At 45.5% G+C, this 20232-nt stretch overlaps 9 non-coding genes across 9 annotated transcripts; 4 read left to right on the top strand and 5 right to left on the bottom strand.

The window, feature by feature from the left end:
• Nucleotides 1-1277: 1277 nt before the first annotated feature.
• On the top strand, nt 1278-1396 carry LOC148643009 (5S ribosomal RNA). The gene has a single exon (XR_015929156.1). It is a non-coding gene; the product is annotated as a 5S ribosomal RNA (ribosomal RNA).
• A 635-nt stretch (nt 1397-2031) lies between these two features.
• Nucleotides 2032-2195, bottom strand: LOC148643008 (U1 spliceosomal RNA). The gene has a single exon (XR_015929232.1). It is a non-coding gene; the product is annotated as a U1 spliceosomal RNA (small nuclear RNA).
• A 1807-nt stretch (nt 2196-4002) lies between these two features.
• On the top strand, nt 4003-4121 carry LOC148643007 (5S ribosomal RNA). Its single transcript, XR_015929168.1, has one exon. It is a non-coding gene; the product is annotated as a 5S ribosomal RNA (ribosomal RNA).
• A 637-nt stretch (nt 4122-4758) lies between these two features.
• LOC148643006 (U1 spliceosomal RNA) lies at nt 4759-4918 on the bottom strand. The gene has a single exon (XR_015929151.1). It is a non-coding gene; the product is annotated as a U1 spliceosomal RNA (small nuclear RNA).
• Nucleotides 4919-10140: 5222 nt separating this feature from the next.
• On the bottom strand, nt 10141-10213 carry trnav-cac (transfer RNA valine (anticodon CAC)). Its single transcript has one exon. It is a non-coding gene; the product is annotated as a tRNA-Val (tRNA).
• A 442-nt stretch (nt 10214-10655) lies between these two features.
• trnae-uuc (transfer RNA glutamic acid (anticodon UUC)) lies at nt 10656-10727 on the bottom strand. Its single transcript has one exon. It is a non-coding gene; the product is annotated as a tRNA-Glu (tRNA).
• Nucleotides 10728-10928: 201 nt separating this feature from the next.
• On the top strand, nt 10929-11000 carry trnah-gug (transfer RNA histidin (anticodon GUG)). Its single transcript has one exon. It is a non-coding gene; the product is annotated as a tRNA-His (tRNA).
• A 574-nt stretch (nt 11001-11574) lies between these two features.
• Nucleotides 11575-11647, bottom strand: trnav-gac (transfer RNA valine (anticodon GAC)). Its single transcript has one exon. It is a non-coding gene; the product is annotated as a tRNA-Val (tRNA).
• A 1436-nt stretch (nt 11648-13083) lies between these two features.
• trnam-cau (transfer RNA methionine (anticodon CAU)) lies at nt 13084-13156 on the top strand. The gene has a single exon. It is a non-coding gene; the product is annotated as a tRNA-Met (tRNA).
• The last annotated feature ends 7076 nt before the right edge of the window (nt 13157-20232 follow it).

Genomic DNA, 20232 nt, shown 5'->3' with positions numbered 1-20232 from the left:
CAACCGCGGGGATCCTATGGAAATCGTTATCGATCGTCTCATGGCATGTCGTTGCTATAACGCTTCATATTTGTCGTCTTCTTCTTCTAGCTTGAGGTTTTGAAGAATTTCATGACAGACAAGGGCTCCGTTGGGAACAAAGGGCGTTGTGAGAAAACCGTTGCTTATTTTCAGCAGCAGAAATACAACCCTTTAAATACAAGATGACAGAACAATGACGAAGGGCATGCCGGGAGGAACTCATGCACTACAGAGGAAAGGGGGCGGGCACGTACAGTTCACATTCAAGCCACAAGTACTCTTCTTGGATGTTACACAAACAAATCCTAACGTCTTGAAAGCATTGCAGCATGTTTGTGTCCCACTTCCCGTGGCTGCAGGACGACTGACACGAACGGACAAACACAATCTGTGGCGTTTAGCGTGACATAGTCTTGCAGGTATCGTGCTGTCTCACTGCAATACTATACCGCTGGAGGAAACAGTCCATCTGGCCATGAAACTCATTTGAACGTCTAGCTACAGCAACTAACAATATCATGATTTATTCAGGATGTGTGGAATCAGCACGTCCCGGAGACAGCTTCCGAAATCGTGAGCATTCTCTGGTGGTAGGGGCGTTCAAGATGGCGCTCAGGTGGGAGGTAAAGTTTAGTGGTTGGGGAGTTTTTTTGAGTTTTTCATGACCTGAATGTTAATTTTTGCTTTTTTTGACTACAGAAAAATAAGGACTTAACACTAGTTGTTTAAACTTCAGTTATAATTGAAAGAAAAAAAAACGATTTTTTTTTTAGGTCTAAAAAGTCCGATATGAGTAACACTGGGAAAAGAAAAGAGAGTGCTGGGTCTTCGAAGGAGAACTCTAAGATACCTCAATCGTATATGTATAGCACTACAAAAAAATCGATGGCAACTAAAGGGAAAAGTGAAGCAGCTGCAGGGGCAGCAAGAGGGCGGAGGCGCCGCGCGCCCGGCCGACGTGTTGGACCGGTGCGCTTTACGTGCTGAAATAAACACGCGACAGCCCCGAAATGTTTCCAGAGTGCTGTGCACTGAAGACTTGCCTGGTGCTCCTCCGTGCAGATTGTTTGTCCTCCTCCAGTGCGGGACGAGCCAACACAAGGGAGCGCATTCGCCAACATCCAGGCACGCAATGCGATTTGGAAAGCAGCTCCTTTCCAAAGAGTTGCACACGAACGATCCTTCAGTCCCGCTCGGGGGGCACGGAGCCCCCGCCACACACAGCTTCAAGTAGCGAGTCAAGCACCAAGGCTTTCGCTTATGGCCACACCACCCTGAACACGCCCGATCTTGTCTGATCTCGGAAGCTAAGCAGGGTTGGGCCTGGTTAGTACTTGGATGGGAGACCGCCTGGGAATACCAGGTGCTGTAAGCTTTTGCTCTCCCGGCCAGCAGGGGTCGCCGTTGGTGCCGTAGGCTTTGGGAGGAAAACCTGCAGGATGGAAAGGTGATCTATAGCCTCATCTCTAGAGATGTTTTGTTGCTGTGGCATGTGTGTGACCCATATTAAAAAAAAAAACCAGTCTGTTAAACGAATATCGAAGCTGCCTCTAAATCTGCAAATGAAGATGAGTCGATAAACCACTCGTTTTTCGTATAACTAGACATATATTCATTTGTTACCGATTTCATTCATTGAGCACGGATACAATAGAGGTACAGCCATTCACTGTTTGACATGTCTGCACTGGTACAGAACCGAGCAATCAGAAAACGGGTGAAACTGTCTTTAGACTCAGCATACAGTACCGAGGCCCCCCATGACCAAATAAAGGCTAACCTCGATAATCAGCCTAAAGAACGCAGACTACAGCAAAACGACTGACTTTGAAAAGGGAATGAACGTCCGGAAGGAGTAGTGGAACTAGCTTGAGATGCTTCTCCGGACCCCTAACTAAAAGCCAGCGAGAACCAGCAGCGGCGTCCACTCCTGTCGAACCGGGATCCTTCCGCAGCCACGCAGCTCGTGGTGTCCTAACCCTCCCGTATCTGATTTTGGACCAAGCACATCAGGGGAGAGCGCGAACGCAGTCCCCCACTACCAGAAATTATGCAGTCGAGATTCCCCCATTTGGGGAATTCGCAGGGGTCAGCACAGCCGGAGTGCAATGGCCGAGCCTCGCCCTGGGTGAACCTCCTTCTTGATCAAGGTATCTCCCCTGCCAGGTAAGTATGAGTTAAACAGGCCCCTGCAAGCGGCCCGCACCCACAGCACAAATCGCACAGCCTAGGCCACCTCCTCGCCCCGCACGCCACCGCCTCCTGCTGGGCCCACTCTTTCGCACACTCACACGCCACACTAACACTCAAAAGTGTGGGCAAAACGAGAAAACGAGCGCGCCGTTTCCTACACATCTGCAGTCGCCGTTGCGCATTCGCAGCATGTCCCGGGATGCAATTCGGCCTCATTTGCATAACTCCAGACCGGCAGATCGCCACGCAAGCTCGCGACGTGCGCCTGCCACACACCGAACAAACCTTTTCAGCAATTTCCAAAAAACGGGCCTGCTCGCCTGCCCACAAGGCTCCGTCTCTTACCTGCTCTCCAGAGCCTGCTGCCTTCTGTGCTTTTCTCTCGGCACCGCTGCAGTGCACACAACTCCTGCAGCGGGAGGGGGGGAGAAAGTTCCCGCGCTCCGCCGCAGGGAAGGCTCGCTCCATGCGCACACGTCCTTTCGATGCCAGTCCAACAAGTGCTCCGCATTAGCTGCGTCGGGGCTCCGGCGTGTCGCACCTCACCTCACCTCGCACTGCCCCCTCCTTGAATGTCTGCCGCTGGGCATGCCCCGCTCTCCTCCGCCTTATCTTATCGCGTGTGAGCACCGACAATGGCCACAATGCCGGGGAATGGCACCTGTAAAGTGTTAATTGGGGCACAGGAACAGCCCGTCTCGTCTCGGGGGGGCCGGCTTCAGAGACTATACAGCAAACACAGCGGGGCGGGGGAAGAAGACGACACCACACATGCGGGTACATTCAGCTCCGGCGGGAACGAGACATTTGTCGGTCTTTTCAAGTGCCGAGAGCCGAGCAATCCTTCACTTGTATCGTTTCTCCCCGGTGACTAGATCTGGCCCTGCGACTCTCGACTGGGCTCACCCCCGGGGCAGCCCACCAGGTGTGAGCCTGCCCGGCACCCGGATGGGAGATTCCCCCCCGGAAAAGCTCCGGTTGCTGCTGCTCCTGCAAGAGGTGTGACTGGGACCAGTAGGGAGCGCTCACCCTGCGGGCTGTGTGGCTCTCTTACGCCCCAGCCTCCTGATGGCGACACTCTGCTGCACAAACAGGCGCCGTCCTTCGGGGGAGGCGTCAAACCGAGGTCCCGACCCTCCTTGGCCATTAGGAAACCCCAGGGCGTCTCTCAAAAAGAGACGCCGGGGGTGTCCCTCTGGTGTTAGTGCTCCCCTTTACCCATCAGTCGGGGTCTCCTCCTAATCCCCGTCTCACCTGTAACAATCAATGACGAGGCCCCCCTGTCCGTGAGATTTAGTACTCGCGCAAGAGACCGGGGGCAGAGCGCGAACGCGGTCCCCCGCCCCCCACAAAGTGCGCGCTCCGGGTTCCCTCTCGGGGCCCTGCAACACAGCGGAAGGGCAGCGAGAAGGAGCCTCTTGCTCTGACGCCGCAAGGCCACAAGAGGGCGGAGGCGCCGCGCGCCCGGCCGACGTGTTGGACCGGTGCGCTTTACGTGCTGAAATAAACACGCGAAAGCCCCGAAATGTTTCCAGAGTGCTGTGCACTGGAGGTTTTTGTCTGGTGAAGACTTGCCTGGTGCTCCTCCGTGCAGATTGTTTGTCCTCCTCCAGTGCGGGACGAGCCAACACAAGGGAGCGCATTCGCCAACATCCAGGCACGCAATGCGATTTGGAAAGCAGCTCCTTTCCAAAGAGTTGCACACGAACGATCCTTCAGTCCCGCTCGGGGGGCACGGAACCCCCGCCACACACAGCTTCAAGTAGCGAGTCAGGCGCTGGGGGTTTTGCTTACGGCCACACCACCCTGAACACGCCCGATCTCGTCTGATCTCGGAAGCTAAGCAGTGTCGGGCCTGGTTAGTACTTGGATGGGAGACTGCCTGGGAATACCAGGTGCTGTAAGCTTTTGCTCTCCCGGCCAGCAGGGGTCACCGTTGGTGCCGTAGGCTTTGGGAGGAAAACCTGCAGGATGGAAAGGTGATCTATAGCCTCATCTCTAGAGATGTTTTGTTGCTGTGGCATGTGTGTGACCCATATTCCAAAAAAAAAACCCCGTCTGTAAAACGAATATCGAAGCTGCCTCTAAATCTGCAAATGAAGATGAGTCGATAAACCACTCGTTTTTCGTATAACTAGACATATATTCATTTGTTACCGATTTCATTCATTGAGCACGGATACAATAGAGGTACAGCCATTCACTGTTTGACATGTCTGCACTGGTACAGAACCGAGCAATCAGAAAACGGGTGAAACTGTCTTTAGACTCAGCATACAGTACCGAGGCCCCCCATGACCAAATAAAGGCTAACCTCGATAATCAGCCTAAAGAACGCAGACTACAGCAAAACGACTGACTTTGAAAAGGGAATGAACGTCCGGAAGGAGTAGTGGAACTAGCTTGAGATGCTTCTCCGGACCCCTAACTAAAAGCCAGCGAGAACCAGCAGCGGCATCCACTCCTGTCGAACCGGGATCCTTCCGCAGCCACGCAGCTCGTGGTGTCCTAACCCTCCCGTATCTGATTTTGGACCAAGCACATCAGGGGAGAGCGCGAACGCAGTCCCCCACTACCAGAAATTATGCAGTCGAGATTCCCCCATTTGGGGAATTTGCAGGGGTCAGCACAGCCGGAGTGCAATGGCCAAGGCTCGCCCTGGGTGAACCGATTTCGATTTTTCGATTTTTAAGAACTTTATTTTCTTTTCACAATAAAATACAGGACATCACAAATCAGAAAGCTTTACATTAATATACATACTTAAAACAGTATATATGATCACATCTCATTACATTTTGACACGGTAACAGTTACATAGTAACAATTTCTTTTTTTCTGGTGCAAATCACATTCTTTACTTAAACATGATAATGTTTTTCACAGTCTCTTGAGATATTGACCTATGCTCTCTATTTCCCACAGATTTTCTGCTTCCTCCCTCCCTTCTCTCCACAGATCTCTGAGGTAATAGTTCTCTTGGGTGATGAACAGGGCCAGGCTACCTGCTGCCTTGACTGGGATCTCGATGCCTTTGAACAGCCCCATGTTCCTCTCTCTCCACAGGGCGTCTTTCCCACTGTTCACCACGGCCCAGATCCTGTCAAACACGTCAGGAGGAAGTTTGACAGGAGAGATGCCGTATATGACGAAAGCAGCGGTCAGGGTAAATTGGGGCGAGAGAGCCAGCAACCAATCTTCAAACTGAGCCCAGAAGGCCTTAGCAAAAAAACAGGACCACAGGAGATGGGTCACAGTCTCCTCCTCGCCGCAGCCCACCCTAACGCAGCGAGGGCTGGGGGTGAGGCCCCTACGGTACAAGAAAGTTCGTACCGGTAAGCACTGGTGGAAGACACTCCAGGCTAAATCTCTGTTAATGTTGCACAGAAATTTAGAGGATGTGTGTTTCCACACCTTCCTTGTTTGGGCTGATGTTAAAATGCCCACAGGGGTCTGCCTATTATTCTTGGGTGCAACGAAATCTTCCAGTTTTTGGACGCTGACATCTCGGAGGGGAATATGGCCAATTGGGTGAGATCTTAGAAAACTTTAAACTGTCCCATAAATTGCAGGGCATGTGTCAGAGAGTGGGACGTCCAGCTTGGGTCTGACACCCCACACTCTGAACTCCTCCCTACCTACCCAGAGCCTGGAAAAATAAGTCCAGGTACGCGCTGCAGGTGCTGTTGCAAAGCCTCTCAGCACAGAGGCCAGGAAAATGCACAGCAGCTTCGTAGCAATATCTGGGACAGACTTCCCCCCTGAGGGTAGCGGCCTGTACATTATTTCCCTTCTGAAATAAGTATAGAACTGAATGTCCCTGACAATGTACTGTTAGTTTTAATTGAAGAACGGCATTTGTGTTCAAATATACCAGACAAGTTTATGTAACTGCTCATGCGACAATCAGTTGTAATTAGTCAAGAAATAAAGTCGAACAACAGCTGCGGGTTTGATTCTGAACGTATGAGATTGCAGCGCCTTTTACTTCCATTGACAAATGATAGAGATTCGAAGAGAGATCCTTCAGACCAGCAAGCAAACCCACGGCTATTTCGGTTTTCTATCTAGGCAACGTTGGTGTCTGCAATAGCATACATGAAAGCGTGATGCAATTTCTGTGGCTACATTTGTTGCACGTCATGCACAGTAAGAGTGTTTCTAACACCAAATAAAAAGTCAACAATTAGCGATCACGCCTTCTCCTCAGTTAACCCACTGAAACCCTTGCTGTTAACAGTTCTTTACTGCGTGCTTTACCAGCACCTACATATCGTGTCGGTTCTTTCAGCTTTATTCATTAGGTTTTCAAAGGCATAAGCAGAGCACCAGAGGTGCGAAGGCAAAGTGTGTGGTTATCTGAAGAATTGATGTCCATGGCAGCGGGTCCAAGCGATTTCACGTTGTTATAGTACCAGGAAAGGAGAAGCGGCACTTCGCCTCTGCCGCGCAGGCACAAGGCGACATGTGGCAGACGCCGTAGTCGGCAGGTTTCGAACCTGCGCGGGGAGTCCCCAACGCATTTCGAGCCCATCGCCTTAACCACTCGACCACGACAAAAGCGAGCCCGCTGCCGCCGCATTCCTCCTATAATCAAACACGGACTGCGAGGTGGCTGCGGATACCTTTTTAAAGTTGCTCTCCGTTAAAAAAAAATACCTTTCACAAGATACGTGCCGGCAGACAGACACACCTCAGAGGGTTTAAGGCTGGCTTCACGTTCAAATGATAAAGTCCCCCCGTCCGGATGTCAAAATGCAACTTTGGCAGACAGAACAAACATCAACAAACCACAAATGTGGACAAGGATTTTACAAGCTGCACCACACTGCACTTTCAAAAGCATTTACGTTCGTGTTAGACGCAGGACTTGCCTTTGATTTGCGCGCTTACGAACGCCATGGAAAACGAAACAAAACTAAAGCCCTCAGCTCCTGCACGTGATTATAATGCCGTTACGTGTCGAAGCAGTAATATACGTCATCCTACCACTGCAACACGGGGAATAGAGAGAAATGAGCACACGCTACGAATCGTCTCAATCACTCCCTAGAGTCGTAAGGCGCATTGAAGGGTGCACCCCCATCATTAATCGTTGCGCCTCTGTGAAAGGAAAGCTCTTGGGCAGTCTTTGAAACAGCTCGGATGAAACACTTGATTGCTTCCATGTGCATCTGGAGCCCACCCAGTGGGCAAAAGACGTATAATATACGTCTATTAAACGCATACCTTATACGTCTAAATGTGGTCTACAATTCGTCTAGAATGAAATTCTAATATACGTCTAAAGTTATACGTCAATTATACGTCTATGTTTAGACGTTCATTATACATAAATGGTTGGAGTTCTATTATACGGATAAATTTAGAGGACTATTATACATATATGGTTGGAGTTCCGGATAACTTTAGAGGTCTATTATACGGATAACTTTAGAGGACTATTATACGTATATGGTTAGAGGTCTATTATACGTATAACTTTAGAGGTCTATTATACGTATATGGTTAGAGGTCTGTTATACGTATATGGTTAGAGGTCTATTATACGGATAACTTTAGAGGTCTATTATACGTATATGGTTAGAGGTCTATTATACGTATATGGGTAGCGGTCTATTATACATCAAAGATAGATTTTATAGGTGTAGAAACAAGTAAACCAAGCCAATGATTAGATTTAGAAATGTATTCTGAAAATACACACTCACACCTGAAACATATGTATTTCAAATTATACATTGTATACAATCAATCAACAATCAACATATGGGCAATAATCATAAAAAACACAACTAGTCTTAAACTTCAGCTACAAATTCTGGTAACATGGCAATATACAGTATAGTAATGACAAACACAAAACTAATTACATTAACACACTAACTCAAAACCACATTTTGATTCAAATATACATTTTAAAATGTACAACTTCTATATTTCCAAGAAAAAAAAATATTACAATGGAAGTTAAGATGATTTTTTTCCACTATTTGCAAACCCTGCCTAATTGTCCTAACAGTTAGAACCAAAAACCTATTATTTTCAGTGTCCAGATCTCCTGGCCCCCTGCCTTTCATATGCATTCTTCAAGTAACACATTGCATGCTCCTTTATTTCTTTTTCTGTTGATGTAGGGTGGGACTTCAGCACCGCAGCTAGGAGAAAATTATATAATATTACTTCCCAAATAAATGATGATTAATATCTTCTTTAGTATAATCTAAAAAGTGAACGGTTTACTAAGCTCAAAACTGAAATAAATGTATAAAATTTGGCTTGCATCATAGCAGTTGAGCAATAAAGTCTGTCCTAATTAAAGAGTACCCAAAGTTTGAAAGTACAACATAGAATAAGAATAGAGAAACGGCAAAACGATTTTGTGTCATCTTCCCCATTCACACTATTTTATGTGCCATTTTTTGCTTATTCACGTACTATTTTAATCAAAATAATATTAAGAAAGATCTGTATGTATTCAGATAGTATTATTATTGTTCATACTTACTCGTCAAAAGAGGATTGCTGAGATATTTGCGGATATACTTCTACGTTTGAAAAACGTGTCCAAAATTGTGACCAACGAATACTAGCAATGCATTGTGGTATATAACCGGAAAATATGCTGGGTTCGATATTTTCTCAACGTATGCGTTTATTAATGTTGTCGATATTATGGTTGAAATATAACATTGATAATACATCGCGGCTATGTGCCCCCTGCTATGAGCTGATGTGCAATTTTAACACATGTAGTTAGTAAGGATCGGTCACTGTTGTATGGTATTATATATAATGACATTATGGAATAGGATGGGGACAGGCCTGGCATCACGGGGGGAGGGGGGAATGTTGCCCCTTCAGTTTGGGGCAAAAAGATTTACCTAACTTAATTTGCGCCCTAAAAAAATAGTTGTACTTTGTCAATGGTCAGACAACACTAAATGACAGGAACAGTCACTCAGTCTGTTTGATGGGCAGGAGGGCTATCCGTCCAGGAACTGCACATATCAGTGTCGTTATTGAGTGTCAACATTACGATCCTGTTTGCTCAGGTGGACCGATTCCTTGCAGTAGTTTATCATTATACTTAAAATCGTTATATAACTAGGACTAGTTATAGCAGTCTGTGCTTTCTGTTGGTTTTACAACATTTTTTCTTAACGATTCAGAACGTCCATGTAGCTGCAAAAATGAACGCTTATGGTACTTTTCGCTCCAGGCAATACTCTCCAGTGAGAGTGACGAAAAATGTGAAACTGAACTTCATCGCAAATACCAGATTGCTAGTCGATATCTTCTATCATGAAGCACTAATCAATGGCATAGCTGCGAGATTTCATTTGGGTAGCTGCACCGTACAGCTCCGTTTCAACCGAAATATCACCCCCGCTCAGAATTTCAGACGCCCCCCTACAGATTTTTCCCCAGGCACCGCGCACTGATGGGGGACGGGGTTTCCAGGAAATGGTATCAACTTTTCTCAAGAAAATAGAAATAGAAACTCTATAGGCACTCAAACATTTTACTGTTTTTTTTCAGGCAGGTGGCAAGACCCCCTCAGCAAAACCCTTGTATGCCAAGCTGTGGGCATTGATTCGTCGAATATACGTATATTCACGGCGAAAATACGGCTATACGTATATATACGTCGCCTCGACGTATAATCAACGTCGAATTGCAACCGTAAAATCGACGACATTAATAAATGCATATATAACGTCGAAAACACATCTAACACTAGGAGTATACGGCACTCTGCACAGTGTACGAAGTAAATTATTTTCGCAGTAATTAATTTACACGTGTATAATAAATATAGTAAATATAATCCCGCCACACTAAGAGGTGAGGGGGTCTGTTCGATCACAGCGCTAGGCGAATCCCCAATCCCCTTTTGTGCGTGGCGACAGAAGAAGTCTGGTCTGTTTCCGCCCGGTTTCGATCCGGGGACCTTTCGCGTGTGAGGCGAATGTGATAACCACTACACTACGGAAACTGTGGTCAGATGTGCCCAGCGGCCCAGCGCTGAGCTTCGCCAATGCGATTCAGCTGCTTCCAGTGCCTTTATTGGGGTGCGCTGATGGAGCGTGCTCTCTCTCCAGAGACCAGCACGCCTGTCATGGACGGAGCAGGAAAGACGGCGCCACATTCTACAGCCCTCTCCATGCAATCGACGAAATCGGGCTACTGAAGTGGAGAAAATCGCCTCTCCAGAAAGTGCAAATATCATATTGGAGAGTATAAATCCTATTGCCGAAGGTCAGCCCTGTCTACCAGAGTGACCCTCCCACCTCCTGCAGCGATGGTCAGCTCGTCTCACACGCGAGAAGTTTCGGCTGGAAACAAGCGCCCCCTCTTCTCGCACGTTGAGTAGTTTTAATGCGGCTCCTTCGTACACAGTGCTGATCTTTTGGAAAGCAGGAGGCAAAATTGACACGTTCCCATACCGGGAGTCGAACCCGGGCCGCCTGGGTGAAAACCAGGAATCCTAACCGCTAGACCATATGGGAGTGCACAACCCTGCTGTTCCGGGCATCATGCAAGCAAACTACATAAATATGAGAAAACACGCAAGAGAGTTGTCACTCAGAGTGTCGAAGGGTCGATGTATACTGGGGCTCAGTTGAAATGCAACGTCAGGACTTTCCCGAATTATGTCACACGAAGAGAGCACAGCCTTTTCCGCCCTGCCACGTGTGTATCGGTAACTCGCCGTGATCGTATAGTGGTCAGTACTTTGCGTTGTGGCCGCAAGAACCCCGGTTCGAATCCGGGTCACGGCAGAATAGGGGCGTCTGCTTTTACTACTTGCACGAATGAAGGCAAAAAAAAGCCAATTGATGTGAACGAACGGCGCTTTACAGAGGAGTACTGCCTGACTGGATCGTTGATGAACGACAGAGACCACTCCGACCTCTTCTCGGGTTTCTTCAATGACTTACTAAGGATCTTCTTCACATTCGCCCATGCAGGGGAAGCCAGTTACACCAAAGCAAACGCAGGAAAGTGCAATTCAAGCAGAGACCAGGAGGGACTTGTTTACACCGAGAGTGGTCGGAGAATGGAACAATGCGCCCAGCCCTGTTGCTGGAGCCGATTCTTGTTGAGATCTTGGGCTCACTAAGAAGCCCCCGCTGGATGCTAATCTTTCTGTTGTTCTTGCAGGTCCTGCGCTGCTTTTGAGCCGACAGAGCTCGTCCTGATCTGTCGGCACAGCCCAATTGCAAATGATCGGCTCCGCATACAGAAGGAACGTGCGTTTGGTACAAGAGTGCATGAAGGCACCGGAAATACATTGGGAACAAATGACCGGTCGCTCAATACCTCTGTGAAGTACAGGAGCGTGCAAAACGAGGCTGTTTCCGCCCGGTCTCGAACCGGGGACCTTTCACGTGTCAGGCGAACGTGATAGCCGCTATACTACGGAAACCTGCAGGGACAGCTGCTGGTGTCTCGCTTGCATTTCGGGCTGAAAAAGGGAAGCGTCACTTTAGGCAGGGGGCGCTGGAGAGAGGAACAAAGGGTGCGATGAAACAAAATGCCGAAACCCGGGATCGAGCCAGGGACCTTTAGAACATACTCTCACGAATCGTTAGAATACGTGCGTTTGATCATCAATTGCGTAACAACTACATTCGTTCGACTTGAGCCATCAAGCTCATAGTTTTCAAATCTTGAAAGCTGTCATTGAGCACATCATAGTGTGCAGTACGCCCTGTAACTTGCGTACTTCAACAGAAAGAAGAGCAGACAGCTCCATAAATATGCGAGGCGCAGAGAGTGCAAGGCGAGCCGCACACGTTTCGGTGGCTGAGAGAGGGCAGTTTTTGCTTCTGCATTTCCCAAGTAAGGACGCATGACAACAAGCGATCGCGGTGCTCATTTACGACATAGTGGTGATGAGTTTTCAGTACGTGTTCTTTTGAACGAGCAATGAGGTTGCTGCCTTGGACAGCTGACTGCACGCTCTCATCGTGCCACGTGATGAGTATTCACCAGGCTCGTTCAGTCATTAGTCATATTCCATCGTTTGCCATAAGCAGATGCTGCAAGGTGATGTGGATATCAGTTCCCAGTCTTGTGGACGAGGACAAAAAGAGCACACAAGAGCTCATCCGCGAGTTGAACCCAGGACCTCCCACACCCTAAGCGAGAATCATACCCCTAAACCAATGAGCCACGGCAGCACTTTCCATTTTATTCTGTCAGCGAGCTTGAGGACGGGGGAGAGGCGTCATTCGCTCGTCCAGTCAGACCTTCATCAATAAGTCAAGAAAGCCGCAATTACACGACTGCCTTGCAGACGAAGGGCAGTGAACTGCACCCGGTAAGAGGGGAACAAGCGGCACTAGGCGACACTGAGGCATGAGCCCCAGTGAGGGGGGTTAGCTTGCATGGTACAGCGCTCGCTTTGCATGCGAGAGGTAGCGGGATCATTTCCCACGTCCTCCAGGTGTGTGCTTAGAGCTTGATGTGCCGAAAGGTGTCCTTTAGCCTGTGGTCATGCCTTGCATGGAGAGCGTCATGCAGCTGTCAATCATTTCGCAGCCACGCCCCCTCTTCATCTTCTCTCTGCCTTAAGCGTCTCCGCCACTCTCTCTTGACATTTCATGTCAGCATGTCAGAAGTCCGAGTGACGTTTTTAATGGCTGAGTGAGGGCACGATGCTGAAGCAGAGAGGCCACTTCAGCCAGAGAGACTTGTGCTAGGTGAGATCTGAAAAACGGACTCGCAACAGAAACAGACCAAAAAAGTATCGGTGAGATCAAAAGGCAAATGCAACATCCAGCAGAGGGCGTCTAAAGATTAGGGAACGGGTGACTGAAATCCATATGAGGCAAACTTTCCGGCTGTGTACTGCAGCTGGCCTCGTTGGCGTAGTTGGTAGCGCGTCAGTCTCATCATCTGAAGGTCCTGAGTTTGATCCTCACACGGGGCAGGGCTGCTTCCTCTCTTGCTCTTTTCAAACACTTGCGGCAACTGTTCGCTCATAACCACGTCTGGAATGCATGACCTTTACACGGGGGAGAAGCAACGCCGCATCCCTTTTCTAAAGAACATTCACATTCAGAAATAAGTCAAGAAATTTGCCATTACTTTTGCTGTCAGCCTGCCCATGTTGCCAAAGAAAGATTCACTCGGCGTCAACATGACAGAACAGCGATCACTTGAAAACACTGTTCCACACTCCGTAAGCAAGAACTTCAGTGTTTGCAGTCACCCGATATGCCGATAGTCAAAGGAGCACAAAACACGAAGCGTCAAAAGACAAGATGAGTTGATGGAAAGAGCGTTGAATTGATGAGCACAAAAGTTCAGCTCGTACAATAGGCAACGAAGGTCCCGGCGTCATCATTGCACTTGAAAGGACTGCCTTGCAGACTAAGGGCAGTGGGAGGTTGCTGTTTTGAGATGGAGGCATTGGGATGGTGGGCCGAGATCTATTCTTCTTAAAGAATTCTTCATCGTGAAAGATCGGTCCACAGGTCATCCAAAGAACTTACAAATTTTTGGGACTCAGGGAATCACGTGGTTCCGGAAGGGAGTGAAGTGCTCAAACACATGACATGCCCCCTTGATCTCACATGCACAATTCTGCTGCAACATGCACAGCTACCGTCCACACCAGGCAGTGGGGCTTCAGCAGAATTTGCTACGCCACCTGCAATTACATATCCAGCTGCACACATATACATGGCCCCTCTGTCCTTTTCAGGATCTCAAAAAAAAGCATAGCGTGGTTTTCCTGCAACCTGATTGACCGCATCTCCCTCAGAATGTGCCCCGTTGCATTCATTGCTGAAGCAGGACGGAGGCTAACGGACATGCCAGAACAGTTAGGCTCAGCGATCTCTCCAAAATATTGTGGTTGTAGTGGAAGAAATATAGTTTAAATTGTACCTTGGTATTTCAAACTCTCTCTAGAATGTTATCCATTTCTATTTTATTTTGACAGGAACTGGCTAATGACACTAGATGAAAAGAGAAGAAAGAAAACACAACGTTTCGGCCGTGGAGCCTTCTTCAGGTGTGAGGGCTCCACGGCTGAAATGTTGTGTTTTCTTTCTTCTCTTTTAAGCATGGAATAGACCTATTACTTGTTTCTTTGCAGCCTACGCATGCTGACACAGCTCCCCACCTGAACTGCTAATGATGCCTGGTTGTTTGTGGTACTTGGGTATTGTCTTATGTTTGCTCAAACTGCATATGTGTGATTGCATATTTTTGGGTATTTTCATGTCAATATTTAATTCACTGACATTCCTGTATGCTTGGAAGAAAGGTAGATTGGATTTGGCACAGGACGCCTGCCCATATTTGTTGATCATTGTTGGGCTGGAAAAACAATGATAAAAAGTGTATGAAAAAAGCTCTCTCCAATATTTCCCTTCTCTTCGCCATGGTAAAACTGCCTGTTCTTTCCGTCTTTTGTCCTTCTACAAAGATTCCAGGGCTCTTTTTCCACCATAATATCAGAAGCCAAAAAATAACCATCTAATGTGTAAACAGCATTTGTAATGTTGGTAGCTGGAAGAGGTTAAGTATGTTTGCAAAACCTAGTTGATTACACCACAGACTTACTTTGTTGTTGTCAGTTTTTTTTTCTCTTTTAAAGGCTGTAGGTGGGGTGTGATGGACTGTACCACTATCATAGAAGATTTTTTTAGGACACATCGCAGTTCCACAGTAGAATTTATCAATAGTAGAATTCCATAGGACATTATTTACCAACATATTACCCAGTGTGAGACTCTGCCAGTAAACCTCAGAGCATTGAGTTCTCCACTGATAAAGATGGCTGTCTGAAGTCATGAAATCCACTGCTGGGATGCCTGAGAGACAGTAATTGAATCTTGGCTGGAATTAGGCTTTCTATTAGTGTTGATCTTTGGGAATTATGTGGTAAAAAGGGAAAACTCCTTTACTTTAGTCACTTTGAATGTTCAAATGTACAGAACCTGCAAAACTAAGCAATGAAAAAAATCCATCACCACTCTCATGATAGCATAACTCATAGTCTCTGCTGTTGTGTAACAATACACACTTTCAATTTTCTTATCGCCTGTCTCCAGAGAGAATGTTGTTAGTGCTGATGACCTTGAATTAGACCTTGTTGACTCTGTAAAACAATCTTCCTCTGCTTAGATTTTCACTCAGATTGATTTTGTTCTCAGATTATTCCTGGCAGGACTGAGTTTCTAGGAAATGAAAAGTGAAAGAAAAAGTACAGAAGATCAGCCCTTGAATATACAACATTGTGCAGTGAGATTGTTAAATGTATTAGCTGCTATCCTGTGCTAGAGCCTGTCGTGGTAAGCAGTGGATGACAGGATCTAGCACAGATACTAATGAAACACTGTTAATGAAAGATAAAACACTTGAGTCTTATTTTAGTTTTCCATTTCCCTTTCATTTGTGATGTACTGTACAACAGGCCACAGAACATGCACAAAAACATATATGCACACATTCACACCAGGCAATGACAGTCTGCCCAGTCAGAATCTGAGCTGAGGTATCAGAATTCTGAATTCCCTGAATTCTGTCATGGATCATCCACAATAAGGGCAATGTTTGAACACGCGGATCCCCAGGAGAGAGCCTAGTAACATAAATCTTGGAGCAAAAGCAGATGATTAACTTCATAGTTTGTGTGGTTGAGCCAAAGTTGAGCATGAGGATATGTGAGTCACCATTCTTAGAAATGGATCCAACTTCAGACAGGCGTCAAAAGTAAGAGTATACAGTGCTGGGGCAATGACACTTCAATGATCAGAAGGATAACAAGAGTTTTAATGCATTGAAATTGATTTTCTGGTGATGCACACTGTCATGGAACTATTAATTTTTTAAGGATCACTTACTGATGTCAGACAGCTGCCAATTCTCCAGACTGGAAGGATGAACAGTTTATCCCCCTAGGTACCATATTTCCATATTTCGAAGCATTGGAATAATACATGTAATACAGCAACATAAAAACAGGAAGACAATTATCACAGCCCCTATAATCGGTGTTAGTAACTTAAAAGAAAAACATTCCCCCTGGCCCAAACAGTGATTCTAACCAGGAGAGAAAAGCCGGTGTATCTTTTATGCCTCTCTCTTTATTCACCTTGTCTTTTAGTTCTTTCAAATGCTGAATAGCGAGCGTAAGATTTCCGTAATCATAGTCATTAGCTGGAATATATGTACAACAGGAGTCTCCTACTAAAGCATAGACTCCTCCAGATGCTGCATTTTGAAGGTCCAGCACGAACCTGTTCTGAAGTGCCATTAATCGAACTCCCCTTAATTCTTGTTTGATAGCGTCTAAGCCTTCTAACGTGATATTAATAAAAGAGTACATTTCATAAAAAGTCGCATGGGTGAGGCTGTAGAATGAGGCATTAAAGCACATATATAACAAGATGCATTAAATTTCTTTAACTTTACAGTATGATTTATAAATTTATACCACAAATTACTCATATCCCCCTCATTATCAGTTTCATTCAGCCAGTTTGTATACAAAGAGGCTTCGTGTTTAGATTCTTCCTCTTTTGGGGTGGTGACAGGCTTCTACATAAAAAGGAAAAAGGTGGCAACTTGCTCAGCGAGCAGGCGGAGCACACACCGAATGCAGATGTGTCTGAGTGGTGTGTCCAAGTGGCTGCAAAAGGACAGCGCTCCTGGGGCGCCGTGGCTTAGTTGGTTAAAGCGCCTGCCTAGTAAACAGGAAGTCCTGGGTCCGAATCCCAGCGGTGCCTTTTTTGTTCTGTCTTCTCGAACAGAACTGGTCATTATGGACAACCGCCTACGGCTAGACTTAATTAAATGCAAGTATTTATTTCCTGTCTTTAATGCGACTTGTTTTTCTTAAAATGGATGCAACTTGCAAAACATGAAATACAAACCTTGCTAATCAGCGCTAGCGGCTGGCAAAAAAAAAAGAAGTCAGCAATGTTTTTTTCTTTAACCTTAACCCTGCTAATGGAGAAGAGTTAAACGACTGAGTCTATGCAGCTTAAACGGTCCGCACGTCGGGTTCTTAGCTGAAAGGGTGGTAAATCACGCTCACCCCAGTCCTTAATCTTTTAAAGAGGATACAAAATTGAACCTAGTCGCCACATTACATACATCCTGTTCAATGATAAAAAGGTAACATCTATCCTCGCTCCAGAGTAAATCTCACGTTGAGGGCATCTTTTTTTTCACTTTACCGTGAGTCGGGCTCGGCTGCACAGAGGAGAGAGCAGAGCAATGAGGTCACGGGGACAGGGGAGTCACACGCTGGCGGTTTGAATACGCGGAAGATCACTGAGGGATCCACAGTATGTGGACCCTCCGTTCGCCATCAGTCCGCTCTCCGGACTCTGAATCCTGCCATCCAAGTTAAGATCTTGGCGGAACCTGAGGCGCAGTTCCTTCTTAAAACGTAATCTGGTGAGCATTTCTAGAATCGCACTTGTATAGATGCAGCCTTTAATGTGTTGCTAGGTTAAAATTGATGACTTCTTGTATTTCAGTAGGCAACTGCCCTCTTGATTTTGGATTTAATTTCTTTATTACAGGGGCGCTTTTATGAAGACAGAGTCATGTTCAGGTACTTTGCTTGATGGAGGAAGCTCATTTCGGACTCTGTGATCTGCTCACCTGGAAAGGTCTGCTGTACTACTACAAGAGAGAAGTAGAGTCTGGAAGAAGGGACAATTTTATGATGCTTTGGAAGATAATGTTTTTTTTTTCTTATACTGAAAATGAAAAGTAGTTGTTTCTATATGGACTCAGTCTTTGGAATTTGTGTATTTATATATTTCAGTGAACCCTCAGCCATTCCTTCTGTATTGTAATTCAATTTCTCTTTTAAAATTCCTTCCCCACTTCTAGGACCTGCAGTTGCTGAACTCCACAATGGCTTCTATTGGAAAGTCTGTGACTGAGACCAAGTAAGTGTTCACTTTTTTATGAAACCATTATTTATTTTGGAGCAATGAGCAATTCTTATATAAATGCAATAAAAGCATTATGCTCAAACTATGAGAGAGAATTTTAAGGATAATTTAAGAAATCAGTCTTAGCTTGTTTCTATACACAGATGGTATTATTTATTTTCAAAGGAAACCCGCGAGGATTCCCCTGGTGTGCAAGATGTGCCTGAATACTTTTGATCAGCTTCCTGCTCACTTGAAGAGGGCGTGTATGAAGCACGCCACGGCAGAAGAGATCAGGATGGCCTCTCAACAGGTGAGGGAGGACATGATGAATCACCTGAAGAACGGGGTCATCGTGGATTACCACAGAATAGAGATCAAAGGACACTTTGTGGGCTTGAAATACAAAGAAAATTTTGTTCTATGGTACAACATAAATACAAAACTTAAGCTTTTATTTTAATTAGATTTATTTATAAAGCATAAGCAATAATTTATTACATTAATATATGTGAAAATAACATTTTAGTATCATACGTTTAGTATATTTTCCCTAATGCTGAAAGAAATGATCATAGAACATGACATCTAACCTTACCTGCGGTGTTTTTAATCCCTATTGCTCAATGCACGGTGAAAGCATTGCATACATATGTCTGACAATGAGGAATGGGCCCCTGAGACAGTCATTTGACTGTTTCACAAATGATCGTATTTTACTAGAGATTCTGTTTGGGATTCAGATGTGCAATCGGACAGCAATCCCTTTCAAGAAATGATACGTTCTGGATGAGGTCAAAGGTGCTGGAACACTGTATTTAGGATGTGTTTGCAGAGACTGTGTGTCTCCTGCTTCAACGCAGTGATAAATAGATGTGCTCCTGTAATTCATTGGTACATGCCCAGGGCAGTAAGCAGTCTGAGGATTTCCAGACGGCATAGAGCAGTGAAGCAGTGAAGTAGTGCAACACACTGGATCATTATATTATTAGAATCTATTCTACTTACATTATTACATTATACACAATTTGAGTTCATTTTAAAAAGTAAAAGGTAATGAAAGGAATGCATTTTCATAAGAAAGATAATACCGATATGCATGTGATAATCTTCCTTATATCATGTAGTGCGTCATTTGGACACTTTGTGGGATTGAAATACAAAGAAAATCATGTTCTATGGTACAAGATAAATACAAAACTTAAGCTTTTATTTTAATTAGATTTGTTTATAAAGCATAAGCAATCATTTATTACATTACTATATGTGAAAATAACATTTTAGCATCATATTATTACATACAGGTCTCTAGCTTCAACACAGTGATATATATATATATGCTCAGTGATTTATTGGTACATGCCCAGGTCAATAATCAGAATGAGGATTTATTTCCAGACGGGCTACAGGTAGTGTTGTGAAATACTTCAACACACTGGATCGCAGATTTAGACCCCCTGCACTCTTACTCCTTAAAAACCAAAGAAATGAAGATATGTAGCAATCACATTGCAACAGGGGTGACAGTGACTTAATGCTTATACTAGTGGACTTCTGGTACCTTTACGGTACGGTGTTCCCTGAAGGGCTCTCAAACCCCGCATTTCAGATGCCTAGCTGTTTCGCTGATGTGTTGCACCTCAGAATCACTTTTAAACCTTACCTCTGGTATCTTTAATCCCTATTGCTCAACGCATGGTGAAAGTATTGCATAAATGTGTCTGAAAATGAGCAATGGGCACCTGAGAGACTCATTTGCCTGTTTCACAAATGATCATATTTGACTAGAGATTCTGTTTGGGATTCAGTTGTGCATTCTGACAGCAATCCCTTTCAAAAAACGATACATTCTGGATGAGGTCAAAGGTGCAGGAACACTGTATTCAGGATGTGTTTGCACTTGTCTCTAGCTTCAACACAGCGATATATGTACAGTGCCTTTGCGAAAGTATTCGGCCCCCTTGAACTTTTCAACCTTTTGCCACATTTCAGGCTTCAAACATAAAGATATAAATTTTTTATTTTATGTGAAGAATCACCAACAAGTGGGACACAATTGTGAAGTGGAACGAAATCTATTGGATTTTTGAAACTTTTTTAA

This window comes from Lepisosteus platostomus, chromosome 22 (assembly GCF_059453375.1).
Source record: "Lepisosteus platostomus isolate fLepPlt1 chromosome 22, fLepPlt1.hap1, whole genome shotgun sequence".
NCBI classification, from domain to species: Eukaryota; Metazoa; Chordata; class Actinopteri; order Semionotiformes; family Lepisosteidae; genus Lepisosteus; species Lepisosteus platostomus.
Note: the sequence above shows the minus strand (reverse complement) of the source record. Positions and strands in the feature narration are given on the sequence as shown.